The sequence below is a fragment of the Danio rerio genome, chromosome 11 (assembly GCF_052040795.2).
Source record: "Danio rerio strain M-AB ecotype USA chromosome 11, GRCz13ab, whole genome shotgun sequence".
Lineage (NCBI taxonomy): Eukaryota > Metazoa > Chordata > Actinopteri > Cypriniformes > Danionidae > Danio > Danio rerio.
In genome coordinates, this window is record NC_141031.1 from 22,064,194 (window position 1) to 22,083,244 (window position 19,051).

Consider the following 19,051-nt stretch of genomic DNA (forward strand, 5'->3'; position numbering starts at 1 on the left):
TCGATTTGTAATATAAATTAATTATTTAATTTAGGGCAGTCCTATTTATTTTATTCATTTTATTTAGTTTATTCTGTTCTTCTGTGCTAAACACTGCAGGTGCGTGAAAATGCTCTGTTGTATTGTTCTATTATTAATATGCTAGCATATAAAAATAAATCAGTATTTTATGCAATATTTAATGTGTCAGACACAAAATAGACACGTCAATTTGTTTAATATAAAATTAATAGTAATCTGACCAGTTAACCGTTAATAACCGATTAATGAGCGGCGGTTGTCGGTAAGCAAAATTAACCGAAATGAGCATCCCTAATGTACACCCTTATTATTGAGAATGCGTTTAGAAAGAAACTGTGGCCTAGCAGTGAACATGCTCAATTAGAATATGTGGGTTTGATTCTGGCTTGCATCATAATTCCCACTTCTCCATCATTCTCCTTAGATAACCAGTCTCCCACCTACTTCCACAGGAGTACATATTGAAAGCAGATGCACTGACGATACATCTTCACACATAATAACTTGCAACACCCCTTATAATCATTTCACACAAAAAAACAATAACAACAAAAAAACGTAAATGAGCAGCAACCATTATATTCAGAAGAATTTTGTCGGCTGGAAATGTGAAGTTCTGAGAGGCACTAACTGTCCATTAGTGTGGAGCCAAGAGGTTAATTAGTGTGAGTGATTAAGTGAAGGGACGGGAGCAGCACTGTGCCTGCTGGTCCACTGCTGCTCCTTTAAGCCTGATTTATACTTCTGCGTCAGGTGACCGGCGTAACCCACGGCGCAGGCAACGCGCGTGGCTGTGCATTTATACTTCTGCGCGCTGTCTCTGCCGGTCTGCATTAACACTTCCGAAACGCTAGTTGGCAGTTAGGTGTAAATGTTCCTCTGTGTCAAGTTTCTTCGCTACTTTTTTGCATTTCCTGAACACTTCCGGGATGTACAAGTGGCTCAAACTCGCTCATTTTGAGGCAGGAACCGGCGGACGTGCAACAACTTTAACTATGAGGTAAATACAAAACAAAACTTTCCATCCGGAGCTCCTTCACGGGACTCCACACTTGTAAACAATCGCTCGCGCGGCGTCGCGCCATTCGCGCGCCTCTCGGTCCCGCCCAGACTCGTCAGCGCTACCAAGCCGACCAATCACAGAGCTTATGCTACGCGTCGTTGCGACGTGTAGTTACATTTTTTGAGAGGTGCACGTCAGTGACGGCGATGGCCACGGCGAAGGGCTATGCGTCAGCGCCGTAGCATACGCCGGTGTTTGACGCAGAAGTATAAATCAGGCTTTACACAGACAAGCTTCATGCAGGACACTCCAAAATACTGTCTGAAAACATGCCATATACCTGTCTGCATCACCTGGGCGTACCTTTGTCACTCCCACAGTAATCACAATAGTCTCTTTAGAAATTCAGAACAAAGGCACCCAACAAGAACGATAAAGCCAGGGTTTGATGCACAGCTGTTATTTAAAGAGACAGTTCATCCCAAAATGAAAAATCTGTCATCATTTATTCTTCACTAGCTCTAAATGTGTTTGTGTTTATTTCTTTTGTTGAACACAAAAATAGACTGTTAATCATTGCCATTGACTTACATTATTGGTGTAACTCAGGGGTCGGCAACCCGCAGCTCTAGAGCTGCATGCGGCTCTTTAGCGCTGCCCTAGTGGCTCCCTGGAACTTTTTCAAAAAAATGTTTGAAAATGGAAAACATATTTTTTGTCTTAATATGGTTTCTATAGGAGGACAAACAATCTTAACGTTTTCCAATGCTGTAAAAGTGTGTAGAATATTTAATTTCAACATTTCTGTCAACGAAGATTTGCGTCATAGCCTGCGACACACGTTTCTATCAGCAGGGCGGGATGCCAGGCAGGTAGCTGTTGTAAACAAACTGTGTGATGCGCCATGGAGCGCAAGCTGTCTTTGCCAAAGATGTACAGCGGGGCACGCTTTCTCATTTTCCCTCCCTGAGAGAATTCTAAGAAGCCCATCCCGATCACTCACTCAACGGTGATTATTCACAAGGTGCGATCGTTGATATGCAAACCCCTAACCCCAACCGTCATTGGGGGAAAAGCAAATCGTACTAAATTGTACGAATTAGATCGTACGAATTCATACGAATTAGCCACTAAATGAAAAAGTTACGAATTGCCATGAGATTGTGTTGGTTGAGCACATTCCCAGGAATGACTCGAGCTGATCTTGAAATGGAAATGGCAGACTGCGTTTTATTGCACTGTTTGTTGCCCAGATAAGGGGCACGTTGTGCACGTTAATTTTGATGTTGTTTTTTGGAATCCTCAAAATAAAATAAAAACATTAAAAAATCTGATTTCTTTATTGCATTTCTTTAATTTCATCAAAGCAAAACATAATGCAATAATATTGTAATGAAGTTAAACTTGATCATTAAACAATTCATTAATATTGTAATGAAGTTAAACTTGATAATTAAGCATAATGCATTAAAACTGTAATGAAGTTAAACTTGAACATTAAACATAATTCATTAATATACTGTAATTAAGTTATACTTGAGACGGTATTGTACAACAGAGTAGTCACGTGGCGCGTCATTCTCTACAGGATGCACTGCAGGGAAATGAACATTTAATCATGAAGGCTCAGTATATATTTGTAGCCAACGAAGTCATTTTTATAGTAGGCTAATATAGCTAATATAAATACATACAGCATGTGTTGCCATCATTATAAGGCTTATATAAGGCTTTTAATTTTTTGCGGCTCCAGACATATTTGTTTTTGTTTTTTTTTGGTCCAATATGGCTCTTTCAACATTTTGGGTTGCCGACCCCTGGGGCCTGTTTCAGAAAGGAGGTTAACTGAAAACTCAGAGTATTTTAACCCTGAAATGAGAGAAACTCTGGGTTTTCCGTTTCAAAATGGCAGGTTTGTTAAACTCGAGAACGCAGGGTAAGTCAAGCCTGTTTCTGAAAGAGAGGTAACTTTAACTCAGAGTCAGTTACTGTGGTAACTTACTCTGTGAATCTAACCTGGTCAGAAGCAGGTTTTATTCTCTAAACTCCGAGTTTCCATCGGTCTCCTCCCCTTTTTTAAAGATGAAGCGGTATTTCTCGCCTTAGCCTTACGTTTCCACCCACCTATTTTAATGCTTATTTTGGATACGTGCATAAAAACGATTGATGGAAACGTCATGATGCACATAACTTTTTAAAATATGCATAAAAAACGCACATAACTGAGTAGGATACACTTTTATTCGATAGAAAATGTGCGCATAAACTACGATGGAAACACTTTTACTGAACAAATTACAGTATGTACATTAAAAAAAAGATCATGATCATATGATAATGAATGTGTGTAAATGAACAAATCAGCAGGCTCAGCACACTGTAAGACGTCTTAAATATTGTTTTAGTCATTCTAAAATGCCATAACTGTTTCAGTATTAGTGTATATTAATTACCTCCGAACGTCTGGTGCGTGAGTCTCCGCGTCTCATGGCTTCAGACGCCCCCACGTGTTCATTGTGTTTCAGCGTTGTCTTCTGACATCGAGGCGCAAGTACATTAATTAGGCTAAATAAAGAATCAATTGACGCAGCTTCTTCTACCACAGTAAATTCTGTTTTTACTGTTGATATTTGGTGCCAGTTTAATCAGAAAGTGACGATTTTTTTTCTCTTTGACTCGTTGGATGGAATTTTATTCGCATCTTTTATGCAATATTCCAGTTTTGCACATACATTTATGTAATATATTTGGATGGAAACATAGCTATTGCCTACATTTTAGTCACACAGGGAAGAACTGTACGAGAATGGCTTATCCTTTTTTAATAAATAATTAAATTAAATTCACCTTCAACATGCATGTAACTAGATTAATGGGATTATTATTCTTTCTAAAAATTATTTTTAGTACTGCTTACCTTCTAAATGTTATATTAACCTCTATCACTTGATCAATAAAAAGGCAAACACACAAGTGCACTGTTAAATCATTTAAAACTAATAAATGTATAAAAAAAAGTTTAGAAAAAAATATAAACGTCACAAATTACATTACTTATATTATTATAACTAAATATTTAAATACTTAAAAAGTGAAATTAGGCATTAACTTGAGCAGCTGTTTTCCCACGCTAACTGTCTCTTCTTCACTGATGGTTGCTTCTTTTCAAATATATACGCTCATATTTGCTATAACTTTGCATGAGAACATCAAGTTCAGCTGGAGAAAGAAATGGTGATCTCTTTTATAAGATATTGCCATAGTCACTCGTAATGTCTGCGCTCCATTGATAATGCCTTTTTAAAGTCACGGTGTGCGCGCTTAACTCTGAGTTGGTCTACTCGAAGTTGATTGACCCAACTCAGATCAGCTGTTCTGAAACCGAAAACTCAGAGTTTTTAATCTCGCGGTAAATCAACTCAGAGTTCAAGTTTAAACTCTGAGTTGTTTGAACCTCCTTACTGAAACAGGCCCCTGGTGTAACTGATGACAAATCTCACGGTTTGGATCACATAATGTTTTTAATCACAATGTTTTTTGGATCAAGAATTATTCAGTGGCATATTTTCGATGGCTGGTTGTCGCCACTTACTGGTTAGATAATGTAATTGCTGCCAACAACTTTATTTTTGAGCGCCATTAAATGCATATGATGCTGATTTCAATCTTTACCATAAACATCAGTGAACAGAAAACACCTTTAATGAAACCCACCACATCCCGAATAACCTACCACAGCCTCTTTCGTCGTCATTATATTTTACAGGAAAGCCTTAAAGCTTTCATACATGTGATTTTAATGACAAGAGAGGCGCTCTCTCTGTAATCGTTACAAATTTAGGATTAATCTACCAGTAAAAAAATGTATTAACCTGCAGGCAACATGTGTTCCCAACCATGAATTTTGATCCGCATAAATCACAGATCAACCATGATCCGTTAAACAACTTACTTACGTAGAATTTTTTTTTTTCCTAATTTCTACCGGTTTTCAAAATATCTTCAACAAGTAAACAGTGAACAAATTGACATTTTTTGGGTGCACTATGCCTTCAAGATTAGGTGTATAAAAAACTAAATCTTATTATTAGTGGTGTAACAGTTCAGTCCATGTACTCCGACTATGAATACAGTCTGTCCCACGGTGTCAGTCACTGGAGTTTAAAAATAAATAAATAAATAAATAAATAAATAAAGACCATCACACTGCAACAACCTAGGTGCCATTCACACAGAACATGTCTTTACTTTTGAAAACACAAGATAAAGAAATCAGGAAGGGTTGTGCCACATGCTCAAAAAAAATGTTGTTATGTGTATTTATATTTACATTTATCGTATATGGTCATACACCCAAAGTGGTTTACTATCACTCCACCATCCGTGTGCAGCATCCACTTGGATGATGTGACGGCAGCCACAGGACAACAGCGCCAGTGCACTCACCACCAGCTATAGGGGGAGTGAAGAGACGGTAATAAAGCCAATTTAGTGGATGGGGATGTCAAGCCAACTTGCTACTGTAAACAGAAGCTTGCACCACTGGTCTCATCTCTGAGTTCCTATGATTGGTCAGATTTAAAATTGCTATTGATGAGCACTGATGCATTGAAGTTGATTTTCTTTTTTACTTTGCACATTTTCTTAAGGGTTCATTCACATACCACATCCAAAACTGCCTAGGGCATACGAGCCATGCCATTTTCTTCACCAATTTCAATACGCTTCTAAGCTCACACCCTAATAGTCTCAGCCTCAGATGTCATGCCAAGCACTGCCCATGGACCTGTGGCTAAATGTCTGAGGCATATGGCACATTTTTCTAAAAACACTTCAGCAGATCCTCAGTTGTTTGATGATTGCTTTAAATATAGAAGAGTTCTGCAAGGCATACATGCAGAAATCCCCCGGGAAACAGGTCCAATCCGATAAAAAAGCTGCAATGTTTTTATTGATGGCCGTGCTTATTAATAAACCTGTATAACATGTTTTTTTTTTTTTTGTTAAATTTCTGTGTGGTTTAGTAAAAATATCTTCTGAGACATTCATGAATCAACGATTTACTACCAGCTCTCCTGCCAATGATTTTACTGCACATTTTTCGAAAGATAGTAAAAAAAAATAAATGAATAAATTCATAAAGATAAGAGTGAGATATCATTCAAAATAGTAAAATGATACTCACAAATACAACAAAAATGGCTTTTAAGCAAAATAGAATACTTTCAGTCATCTCATTCTCCATGATTTCTATCTAGAAATCCATCAACAAAATAATGAATGAATCTCAAAACAAAGTCTACATACGTGTTAGGGCTGAACGATAAATCACATGCGACATGCGCATTTGTCTATAAAGCCAGCTCTGTAATCAGATGTGAATCTCCAGCACGCATGTTCAGTTGGAGCAGTATTTACTACACAGAGCACAACATTCTGCCAAGCTATGTTAAATATAGCATGTTGCATTTCATAAAATGTATTATTTTGCAATGCATCCCACTCCTATTGCCACTTATTTAAAACACAAACATTGTTAAAAAGTCTCATCTCTGAAGGAGGAAATTGTTTCAAAGCTCACTTTAATATATTTCAGTATATAAACTGTCCATCTTAATCCCAATTTAGTGGATGCTTTCTATAAATGATGCTAAAAATGATAATGATATTCATCAAGGTAACGTTTTATATTAACTACACACTATGAACATTTATTAAGCATTAGCAAAAAAGTAAATTCATTGCTAATTAACTCTACATTTAAAGACATTAGTATCAAGTTTCTAAATATAGCTACAAATCCTGTATTCTAAACTTACAAGCATATTTATAATGTGCTTAATGATTGAATTTTCATTCTTTTCAAAATTATTATTCTTTCATTAATTATTGCATTATTTATAAGGTAGGTATTTAAAATAGTTGGTGCCATTTTAAAATCATTCAGAATAAATAAGCAAACGATTAATAAACTATTCAAATTAACATTCAGACATATTATTCAGGCATATACTAATACTTAATTTGTACGTTAATATATGCGTCAATAATTCAACTTTATCCAATTTTGTGACCTAAAGTGAGGACTATTTATACTTTATGAATCCCTTATAATTGACAATTAAAGGCTCAGTTATATTCTACACAGGAAAAAAGAATTTAACTTTATTAATTTATATTCAGGGGCGAAGCAGTGGCGCAGTAGGTAGTGCTGTTGCCTCACAGCAAGAAGGTCGCTGGGTTGCTGATTCGAGCCTCGGCTCAGTTGGCTTTTCTCCCTGCGTTTCCTCCGGGTGCTCCGGTTTCCCCCACAGTCCAAAGACATGCAGTACAGGTTAATTGGGTTGGCTAAATTGTCCGTAGTGTATGAGTGTTTGTGTGAATGTGTGTGTGGATGTTTCCCAGAGATGGGTTGCGGCTGGAAGTTGCATAAAAACTTGCAGGATAAGTTGCCGGTTCATCACGCTATGGCGACCACAGATTAATAAAGAGACTAAGCCGACAAGAAAATGAATAAATGAATAATTTCTATTCTTTTAAAGATACACAAATTAAACTTTATCAAATGAACAATAAATCTTTGCAATCTTGTATCTAAAATAAATTACTGTGCAGTTTAAACTTTCCTAAATAACATTGAAATGTTGTATCATAATATATTGTTAAATTATTACATTGTTGTTGTTTTATCCAATTTTATTTAGCTGTATTTATTTCTAATTGTTTACTGTTGTTATTCAGCAATGTTTAAAGTTTACAGTAAGTTTTCAGACAAGATTGCAAACATTTATTGTTCATTTGATACTAAGCCTTTATTTTTATTTATAAGCGATTTATAAAGCATAAATAGTTCTCACTTTAGATAGTCACAAAACTGCATGAAGTTGAGTTAATAAACCATTTATTAACATACAAATTAACTAATAACATATGCCTGAATAATAAAATATATAATGTTCATTTGAATAGTTCATTAATTGTTTACTAATTCCTTCTGAATGATCTTAAAAGCCACTGACTACTCTTAATTACAAAGGGTTTATAAATAATGCGATAATGAATTTAGTAATAAAGAATTACTGAGTAATAAAGTATGAAAACACAATTGCACAATATAAATGTTCTTATAAGTAGGGCCAGACAGAATGAAAATCTGTAATTTATGCAGAATTATTTTGGGAGTACATACACTCTCAGAAATAAAGGTATGAGAGCTTTCACTGGGGTGGTATCTTTTTAAAAGGCTCCAAGGCTACACATTATACCTAAAAAGTACAAAAGTGTTCCTCTTAAAATTATTAGGTACTAATATATACTTTTGAGGTACCGATATGGTTCCTTCAGGTACAAATTTGTACCTTTTGAAAAGGTACCACCCCAATGACAGCTCACGTACCTTTATTTCTGAGAGTTTAACTTTGAAATAAAAAAATAATAGTAATTAAATGATAATATAATTGTAACTTTTATTTAATGTTTACCATGCAAATCCATCTAGATCCACTTGGTAAACAAATCAAGTTTGGGGGGGGTTGTTGCGCGCATACTGAAGAGTGGTGTTGTCGCGCGCGTTCTGATCAGCTGTGTTGTCGCGCGCGTACTCAAAAGCGGTGTTGTCGAGCGCGTACTCAAGAACTCAAGAGCGGTGTTGTCGCGCGCCTACTGAAGAGCGGGACCGAGGGTGTGCCGCGTCGCGGGGGCACTTTTGATAATTTTGGAAGGGCACTTTCTATCCAAGACTAAAAAGGGCATGTGCACTGCACAGGTTGAGCCCTATGTGTGCACGTGCCTGTATCTACTAAATACAGAAATATTACTTGATAAACTGTATTGTAAATAAATTAAATAAACCCTTTCATACTAGGCTGCATTTACATGGTTCAAGTGACTCAATTGCGTTTCTTTTTTTTCTTCCATGTGTTACAGATAGTATAATGGCCCATGTAAATGAAAGCAGGAAATAAATCACATGTATTTCGATTTACTCAAATCAGATTCAGGCCTTGTTCATATGTAGAAATTTGTTCGATTAATATTCGCAGGTAGGCAGGTAGATCGGATTTTCACCTGTCAATGCGAGTGCGCGTCCTTATAAACCATAGCGAATGACGTCAACTCTGATGCTTTCATTTCAGAACAGACTTCAGCAGAGTCCCAAACCTTAAATCTCAAACACGAGGACTAAAAAAGCTTTTATACTGTCATATAGCACAAGCATGTTAACGAGAGAAAGAGGAAGAGAGAGAGAGAGAGAGAGAGAGAGAGAGAGAGAGTGCAACATCCGCCACGTAAACATTAAAAACTATTATAAAACTGTGGCATACGCCACGTGCATAAATCACACTATAGACATTACATTAAGATGCCTACTAGTTTAAAAGACCTAGATTAAAAGATGGCAAATTGAAAACTTTTCTGTCATAAGTTATAATATAGTAAAACAACTTGTCAAAAAGAATGTAAAAAATTAAACCATGTGAACACATTTAATGCAGGAATGGAGAAAAGAGCGCTGTTTTATAATCAGCTGTCAGTCAGCGCCCATTATTTATTATTTTTTTCTGGTTATTGCGTCTTTGCGGTGTGCTGTGTAAATACAGATATTCAAATACGAGTCATTTTTAAAACATGATGTAAGAAGGTCCGCAAAAATAAATCTGATACAGTTAAAAAATCGAAATTGACCATCAAGATCTGCAGTGTAAATGCAGCCTTAGTTAATATTAATACTGAAATTAATTTAAAAACTAAATATATATAAATTTACACACATTTACACATGTAAACAAACTGGCTTAAAGATGAGCAGAAAATCAGCAGGAAATCTGTGGACTTCTGCAAGTACAGATTCCGTGTCAGCCTATCTATAAGAATACAGCATTTGTAGCTGTATTTATAAACTGCTCACTAATGTCTATTAATGTAGAGTTAGTGCTTAACAGATATTGAATTCACTATTTGCCAATGCTTAATAGATGATTCAAAGTGTGTAGTTATTATAAAGTGTTACCCACAATCCTTTGGTAAAAAAGACACCCTAATAGATGAAGAAAAAAAAAGTTATTTAAGCTTTTCTTGTTATGCTGCACACAGAAAGCACACGTGTAGTTAGCGGTTAACAAGACACATGGAGCTATTTTCAGAAACAGTTTTAAAGGTTACATCCAATACATCTAACTATTGCTTTGAGGGATTCCAACAGAGGGAAACAGACATTTCAAAGAACGCGAGGACGGTGGTATCCTGCAAAAAAAAAATTCCAAATGAGCTTTCTGGCTTAACAAGGAAAACTGAGCCTTGGTGCTCATCCGGATATCAATCCCAACATTAGACAACAAAATGCTTATGACAGCATATCAGAGATGCAGACAGGATACGCTCGCTCCATCAGAGCTGGGTTGACTTGACATGAAAACCACAAATATTCTTGTGTCTCCTAATCATGTGTCTCAGGTCTGAGAGACAGACAGAATGTACTGAGAGAGAGAGAGAGAGAGAGAGAGAGAGAGAGAGAGAGAGGACAAGAGAGAGAGAGAGAGAGAGAGAGAGAGAGAGAGAGAGAGAGAGAGAGAGAGAGAGAGAGCGAGAGAATATGGATATGAAAATGAAGGAGGGAGAGAAAAAGAGATTGTGACAAAGAGAGAGACACAGAGATGGTGATAAGGTGAAAGAGAGAGAGAAAGAGGGAGAGAGAGGGAGAGAGCGAGAGAGACTGTGAGCGGATAATTTGACCATCCCCTTCACTGTCATTGATAAACGATCTAGGTAGAGAAGCTCTTAGAAGCCCAGTGCACGAACACACTCGCAGGTTTAACTCCACGCCTGGTGTGTCTGCGCCTCCTCCCCGTCTGATGAAGAGCTGCAAGATCAACAACACACATCTGTCCATCCAGCCACCTTTTACTGATCAGTGTTCAGCACGTGCCAGTGTTTCTTGGTGGTTGTGTGTGCGCGTTAGACAAGGTAGGATAACCAGTTTCAAGGATTACTGTGGTTTGGAAAAGTCAAGATTTTAAAACCGCAAATATTTTCTGTTATACCATTGCTATGGTATATACAAGATTATTATTTTATTTTTACTTTTTTATTTTGTTTTTTAGGGCAACAGGATCTCTAGAAGAAAAGAACCCAGAAGTCACTGGTCAGCCTACAATTCAGGAAAATTAAAAAAAATTAAAAATCACTTATTCACTAATATCCAAGCACACTATCAACCTGAACAGGCTTACTTTATATCCAAAGAAAAGAAAGTTGCCTTTTCAAGATGTAAATAAATCAGTGTTTTTAAAACTAATGAGGACAGCAGAAGTCAATGATTTATTTTGATTATTTAGCCTGACATGTTTACTGTTCCAAAATATTATAAATAAAATATTTTGTGTTCAAGCAGTAAAAATATAGTTTTTTACCCATAAATTTAAAAAGAATATATTTTAGAGCAGTATCACAGTACTGTGAAACCGTGATATTTTTATGCAAACTAATCATGCCGTCAGAATCTTATATCAGCCCTTGTCTAGTGTGCGTATGAGCAAACACCAGCTCAGATATCGTTGGTTTTGTTGTATTTCTTTTGGTTTGTAATAGGGATGTCCAGATCCAATCACACCGTTTCAGACTTGATCAGAATCGGACGTTACCTCCTGATCAGGACTCAAAAATATACACTGTATATATATTCTTATTATTTTTTTAAACATCTATAGTTATGCGGTGACAGAGTTAGACCTCTTTCTTGCCTTCACACAGAAACAGCAATGTATGCGGCATGACATCACTTTGTTGCAGAGATGCTATTGGTTAAATGCTGGCAAAGTAGAACACAGAAGCAGCTTGAAGCGGAAAGCAGGAGTATGTCTGCGGTCTGAAGGTATTGTAAAGTTGATGACGACAACATTGCCATAGCAAACTGTGAGATATGTAAACTTGGGATTGTCTGCTGGGTATATGAAGATGTGGTGCTATTTGTTTTTTAATTAGTTTTTTTTTTATTTACTGCTGCACTAAAGTCCAAAAGTGAAAAATTCAAGCTACCTTAGCGCTCTGTTTGTTAACAGAGTTGTTGAATGTTAAAATAAGGTAAATTTAATAAAAAATAATGAACACTCTGGATCTGTTTCTTCACTCTTCTTTACTCTTTTTATGTATTATTGAAGTATCGGATCGGGTTTTGGTAGATACTTAAAATCATGACTCAGACTAAAGGGCAAAAAAAATCTTATCGGGACATCTAGTTTGTAATCATTCTTTAACCACTAATGTAATTTTGTTTTCCACTTTTATAAACCTAGCCTAATCCCTTCTGATTGTTTCAAACCTATTTGCTGGCACTGACAGCCTATAGTGGACAGTGTGCTGACAAATAGCACCAGCACTGCACTCCAAGTTTCCGAGTTTGAGTCTCAGTTGGTGGACCTTTCCTAATGCCATCCCTTCTGTCTTTCTCCAACTTCGCTGATTGTTAAATATGCTGGCCTATGTCCTGAAAATGCACAAAATAAAACAAAACAAAACCCTGTTTCAGTTTCTTTCTGCATTTACACACAAGTGAAGATATTCTAAAGAATGCTGGAAAAATCAGTAGCCACTGATGTATATAGAATTTCTATAGATGTCAACAGCTTCTGATCAATCAGTTTCTGACATTCTTCAAAGTATCTTATTTGTGTTCAACAGGGAAAAAAAAGAAAAAAAAAACTCCACTTGAGTGAGAGTAAACTCTCTTTAAACCTGCTGATCTCAAATCACGAACTGCTACAATCAGTGGCAGTCACTCCTCAACAAAATAACTTTAAGTCAAACGAAAACTTTTCTTGTTTGTCTGAAACAAACACCAAACAGCGTTTTAAACAAATACACTCTGTTCTGATTGTTTTGGGTTTTAATTGTTTTTGAAAGAGACTGATATCTTCATCTGACATGATGCCATGTGCAATTGTTTCAATGTTGAAAATGAAAAGAGTTGTAGAATTTGTTTATAAAACTAAAATTAGCTGTACAAAATTACATGTCACAGAATTTGACAAATTTAGCATTATGGTGTTTTTTTAGAATCTTCGGTTTTATATCACATAGCTCCAGAATATTTCTAATTTGTAACTGTCACTTTAAACTAATTGTATAGTTTTCATGATTTCAAGTCATATCACAAGCTTTCTAGCATTTAAAAAGCAGTCCACAAAAAAAAGAAAAAAATTATTTTGAATACCATGAAATTCATAATGTCATAAAACATTTACAATGTCTCTTAACATGACTTGATAAGAGAGAGAGAGAGAGAGAGAGAGAGAGAGAGAGAGAGAGAGAGAGAGAGAGAGAGAGAGAGAGAGAGAGAGAAACTTATTGAGCAGTGGCCTTTTTTTAAGCTTCCAAAACTGCATAAATTCATTATGAAATGAACCCATACACGTGTACATGGGTTATACATCATATGCCATATATCATTGTGTTTTGGTAACAAAACATTTTTCTTTTTTATTATAAATTTAAATCACAGAATTTTGAATGTGCATTCTTGACAACTTCTTGTCTGACCTCTGTCTTGACGTAAGGCACAAGACGATGATGACGTAAGGCACGAGGTTTTAGCAAAAAAAGTCAACTCTTCTTCCCTTATCGTAAAGTCCTCTGACATAATAACTTCTCATTGCTTTAATTAGTTAATAGCATTTAATTATCCTCGTTTGTCTCACTCTCGCCACAACAAACATTTCAATCCACAGCAACACATCATTACAAATGTGTCATAACAAATGTGCCATTGTAAATGTCAGTGATGAGTATAATTTAAAAATCTGAATTATACTTATTATTATTTAAAAGAATTTTATGACAGATTTATGCAATTTTGGAAGATTCAAAAAAGGAAAGGAAGTTCTCTTTGGAAAAAGGGCCACTAACAACATTATACAGCATGAAAGAGCCAGGAAAAAATGTAATGCTACTCAGACAGTCTCAAAGAGTCATATACCTGTACTAAAGACGGCTTACGGTGAGTAAATTATGGAGCACTTTTCATCTTTTTGGGGTGAACTATTTTTGGGGTGAACAATTCCTTTTTTAAATGGTAGTGCATGTGTGTGAATTGACTAAATAATCAGTTCTAATCTGATTATTATCTGATATTATCTAAAAAAATCTTTACATCTAAGTTTATAATGGCATGAAGACAGCCAATTAAAACTGGGTTAAACTACATTTGCCAAACCCCTTCACAAAAGAATGATAACTCTGTGTGTTGCATGCACTGCAGTTTTGTCGTTTGCTATTTTAATTGCTTAAGCTATTTAAAGTCCACATGAACCGGATGCTGAAACCATTTTTTCTTTTTCGTAAACTAAATATTACACAAGACATATTATATGCTGCGAGCTGACTGGATGTATTAAAGTAGGCATTTCATTTACAAAGATCAGGAAACGGCTTTTAGAAGCGTTATTACAACCTAACAGACACCTCCTCCTCACCATTTCTGTTTGTTGTCAAAACTGACAGTTGGAGGGGCTTGCTTTAGTATGTTAACCACACCCAATACCTCAAAATCACGAATTTGAGAATTTAACTGAAAATAAACAGGAATTGCGTTTTCAGATTTTAATTTTAGATGAAAAGGGCATGTTTTTTTTTTTTTTTTCCTAATGACATGCGCAGATGAATTTTCATTATGAAACTGGCAATGTGAGCTAACAAAATAATTTCATTTCATTTGTACTTTAACTGTGCGTTCACACTAAAGGCTGCGAGAGCGTCAAAGTTTGCTCTGGCCACCCTGACAACAGCACTGTCTGCCTGCCCTGCTCCGCTAGCTAAAGTGTCAAAATTCGCTATATTGATCTTATATCTAAAGGGACCGTGGCAGCATATCAGCAAATCAGTTACATTTCCACATAAAAATGTGCTTTCTAGCATGAAAATGATGCACGCTTTTTATCATGTTCATTTCACTATGAAAGATTAAGTTGTTGTGTGTGGTGTGGCTTTGCTCCACTTATCTAATATGTGTCCATATGTCTGAAACATTCTGAAGCAGCAATCCTGTTTTGTCGTTAAAGTTAGCATGAGATTTCTGCTTTTTATATATATATATATATATATATATATATATATATATATATATATATATATATATATATATATATATATATATAACAAACACACACACACAAACCACCGGTCAAAAGTTTGGGGTAATTTAATATAATAATTTAAACAAAATTAATCTGTTTATCTAGGCGGAATTTATTAAATGTTAAAAAATTGTTAAATTGTTACTTATTTATTAAATATTTAATTATTACTTGTTGTATGTACTTTCAAATGAAATTATTACTCCAGTCATTATTGCTTTTATTACCATCACCATTATTAATAATTATAATATTAATAATAATAACAATAATGATTAATATTACAGTGATTTCTAAAGGATCATTTGATTCTGAAGCTGGAGTAATGAAGCTGAAAATGTATCTTTAAAATCATTGGAATACACTATTTTCATTAAATTATAAACTATTTTTAACAGGTATTTTATAGTGCAATAATTTTACAATTTGTACTGTATTTTGGATTTAAAAATCCAGCCTTGGTGAGCAGGAGAAGCTTATTTTAAAACATTTAAAGATCCTACTGACCCCAAACCTTTAACCGGTAGTATATATATAACATTAATGCACATCAATTCACCAATAACTTTTTTATGTATGTCACAGTAAGAAAACATCATAAATAACTGGAAATTAGGCAACCACAATAATTAAACCCTTGGTAACAAATGTGGTCAGAACCAAAGTTCTCAGGACTGTGTTCTCTAGAATCCTCTCAAGCGGTGGACTTTAACATTCTGATTGCTCGACGCTGAACCGCATCATAGCTCATTATCAAAAAAGTTGACTTGATTTCAACTTTCCTCGATGCCCACACCGATAAAGACGCACCACACCGCTCCTCATCGCTGGCTCCCATTGAAAATTAATGAATTCTGCCTACTACGACTCTCTCGCTGCTTTCGGTGTGAATGCACAGTAAAGAAGGACGGATTCTGATTGGCTGTTTTTATCATCTATCAGGTGGGAAAAAAATCCTTCTTTAAGTTGTTTTTTTGATTTATGCAAAAATAAGTTGTAAAATAAAAACAACTGTAAAAGTGTATATCTTTTTATTACAGTTATCGAACAACTAAAGGCAGAGCTGTGCCATGTTTATAGTTTGTTATGAGAGCAAAATCGTGGGCTTGGTCTTTTGTCAGCAGTAATATATTTAAAATAAATCCATCACAGCCATTTTTTAACACTTTTGGACCAGATGATCAACACTCTGAGCCAAGCCTCCTGTTTAAAAATTAATTATAGCTTAGTTTTTTCAGTTTGAGAGAGAATAAAGAACAGAAATTGGGCATGCAAAATTAAAATGTAGCTAATTATTTGTTACATCTCATGAGAATCATAACATTATATATTGTAAATGATAAAATTACTTTTACAGAGAATTTTTAAAGTGTACAGTGAGAATTTCCTGTCAGCGTGAGAATGCAGAATGTGGTTGTTAGTTTTTCTATTGTTGTATCATGATCAACAAGTGATTAGCTAATCTGAAGTCGAGTATTAATTATATGATGCTTTAAAAGCCAATAATGAAGTGAAACTAATGCAATTTGATGTGAGATTTCACTGACCAGAGGCTTTTTGATTTCATATCCATACACAATTGGTAATTAGTGAGCATTAGCCAAACAGTGACCATAAAACTTTCAGAAGAAAATAAGCAAATCACTCAGAGCAATTGGCTGAAAACTTTAGTTTGTTATTTTAGCTTTAATAAGCTGTCTAAAACCGGACAAACTGAACAACAAGGAAACTGAATGACTCATTTTCTTTACACGCTCTGCTTGTTTTTCAGTCAAACGCCGGCAACAATGAATCAGGTAATAATACAAAAACTCTAACACTCATTCAAGTAAAACTGAAATGTGAAATTCAGTTTTTTTTTTACTCTTGATATCATTTCATTTATCCATCTATGCTTTCATAACTGCCACAAGAAACTCAACATGGTCAAATGAAGTGGGATAGTGCCATATGTAGATATAGTTTGTACTGAAACTGAAACTGAGCTCAAAATAAAAAATAAAAAACAACCTTAAAATTGCCATCTTTTACTTAACATCTTTTTGTAAAAACCTAAATGGCTGTCTTTGTTCAGTGAAACAACCGATTAAATGGTTTTGGTACCAGTATCGATTATAAAACATCTTTCGCTTTTCAAAAACAAAATTGACAATTCAGATTTTAGTTTCACCATTATAATCTATCATATTAATTCATTTTTTTTTTCTTGTTTGACTGAATCATTCTGCAGAGCAGTTTCTATACAAGAGCAACAACAACATGTGGTGCTCTTAAGGTAAAGTATACAAGCAATAATTTCCACATCTACAGCTTGACATATGCAGCTTTCAATACATCCTCACATAAATATTTCAGAGGTGAAACTGAAACTAAAACCACAGCAGAGATGTGTTCAAAGCTTTGGTTTTACTCTGACCTGAGAACAGTTCAGCTTAAGAATCAATTCAGAGTTTAAATAGAAAACTTATAAAACCTGTGATGATTTCCCTCCACAGTGTGTTGTTTTCATCTTATGTAACCCAAAGGTTGACACATTTGACAAGATTCCTGTGCGACAACTTTGGGTTTTCCGAGACACTACCACAATTGACTCTAAAGTGTGCAATGGAGCAGCGGTGCACACATGATAGCTCAATTGTTTGTCAATGCAAATGTATGGTTAGGTAAGTGCCCTGACAGGTACAGTATCTCACGCTTCCTATACTGGCAGAAATAGAGCAAGAATGAGCCCTGGTGATGGCGTTTTTATAAATTTAATGACAACTTAGGATAAACCTAAGTTCTGTTAAAAAAAAAAATTGTAAATCGAAGAGATTCAAAATATATTTTAAAATGTGCTGCTATTTGGTGCTTTTTTATGTAATAATAAATTTGATTGACAACCATGATCATAAGACAAATACAAGTTAGTCACTTGCATTAATTTAAAGGTAATAAAATAATAAAATACATTTGGCTTATAATAATAATGGAATATAAACACAACAAGAGTGATCAGGATTGCGACCTGAAACAAATAATAAATAAGATGGATATAAAAATATGATCTGAGCTTAAATGATTATATTACATGAGGAATGTCCTGAATGGTGTCTGAAGAACCTGGCTGTGTTAGTATTTATCTAACTGATCATTTCCACTCTTATTAGATGGAAATACACAAATATGTGGATGTTAAATAATCATTTGTCTTTGAATAACAAAAATAGTACTTGCAGTGATACAGAATAGCAATTGTAAGACGTTATTAGACTAGCAAGGATCGATAATATGCTACAAAACGAGAATTAAATAATCTGATCGACTGCTGTCTTGACCATTAGACAAACAAATGTGTCCTTTAGGTTCATTTAAATGTCATTAAGAAATAAAATAAACTTGGACAGTCATTAACACACACACACACACACACACACACACAACACACATACACACACAAATAGACAGAGTGATCAGGACCTCATCATGAAGCCGCTAGTTAACAATTAATTAATAAATAGATGTAAAATACTGATTTGAGCTGAAATTATTTTATGATACAAGACAGAAAATGTCCAGACAGTCTCTGTCATGTCTGAACAACCTGTCTGTGTTTGTCCCTGATCGTTTTCCCACTTGTTAAATGGAAATTTACCAAATACATTGGCATTAATCACTGATTTTTTAAAATTTATTTATAGCAATTATAAAGTGTTATCTAATTTGTTGGGATCTTTAATATGCTACCAAAAAGAATGAAAAATACAACCGGATAAACTTTGAATATTAGAAACACACATGAGCCACTTGCGTTAATTTCAATCAAATTAAGAAATAAAATGCATTAAGACAACAGTTAAAGCAAAATAAACATACAAGGTGATCACCCACTCAACCTGAAGCAACTAGTTGTTTTATTATA

The 19,051-nt window shown here is 35.0% G+C and overlaps 1 protein-coding gene across 2 annotated transcripts in view; it reads right to left on the minus strand.

Annotated features, from left to right (window-relative positions):
- Positions 1 to 19,051, minus strand: part of atxn7 (ataxin 7) — an 85,361-nt gene that overhangs the window by 41,385 nt on the left and 24,925 nt on the right. The gene's annotated exons all lie outside the window — the stretch shown is intronic.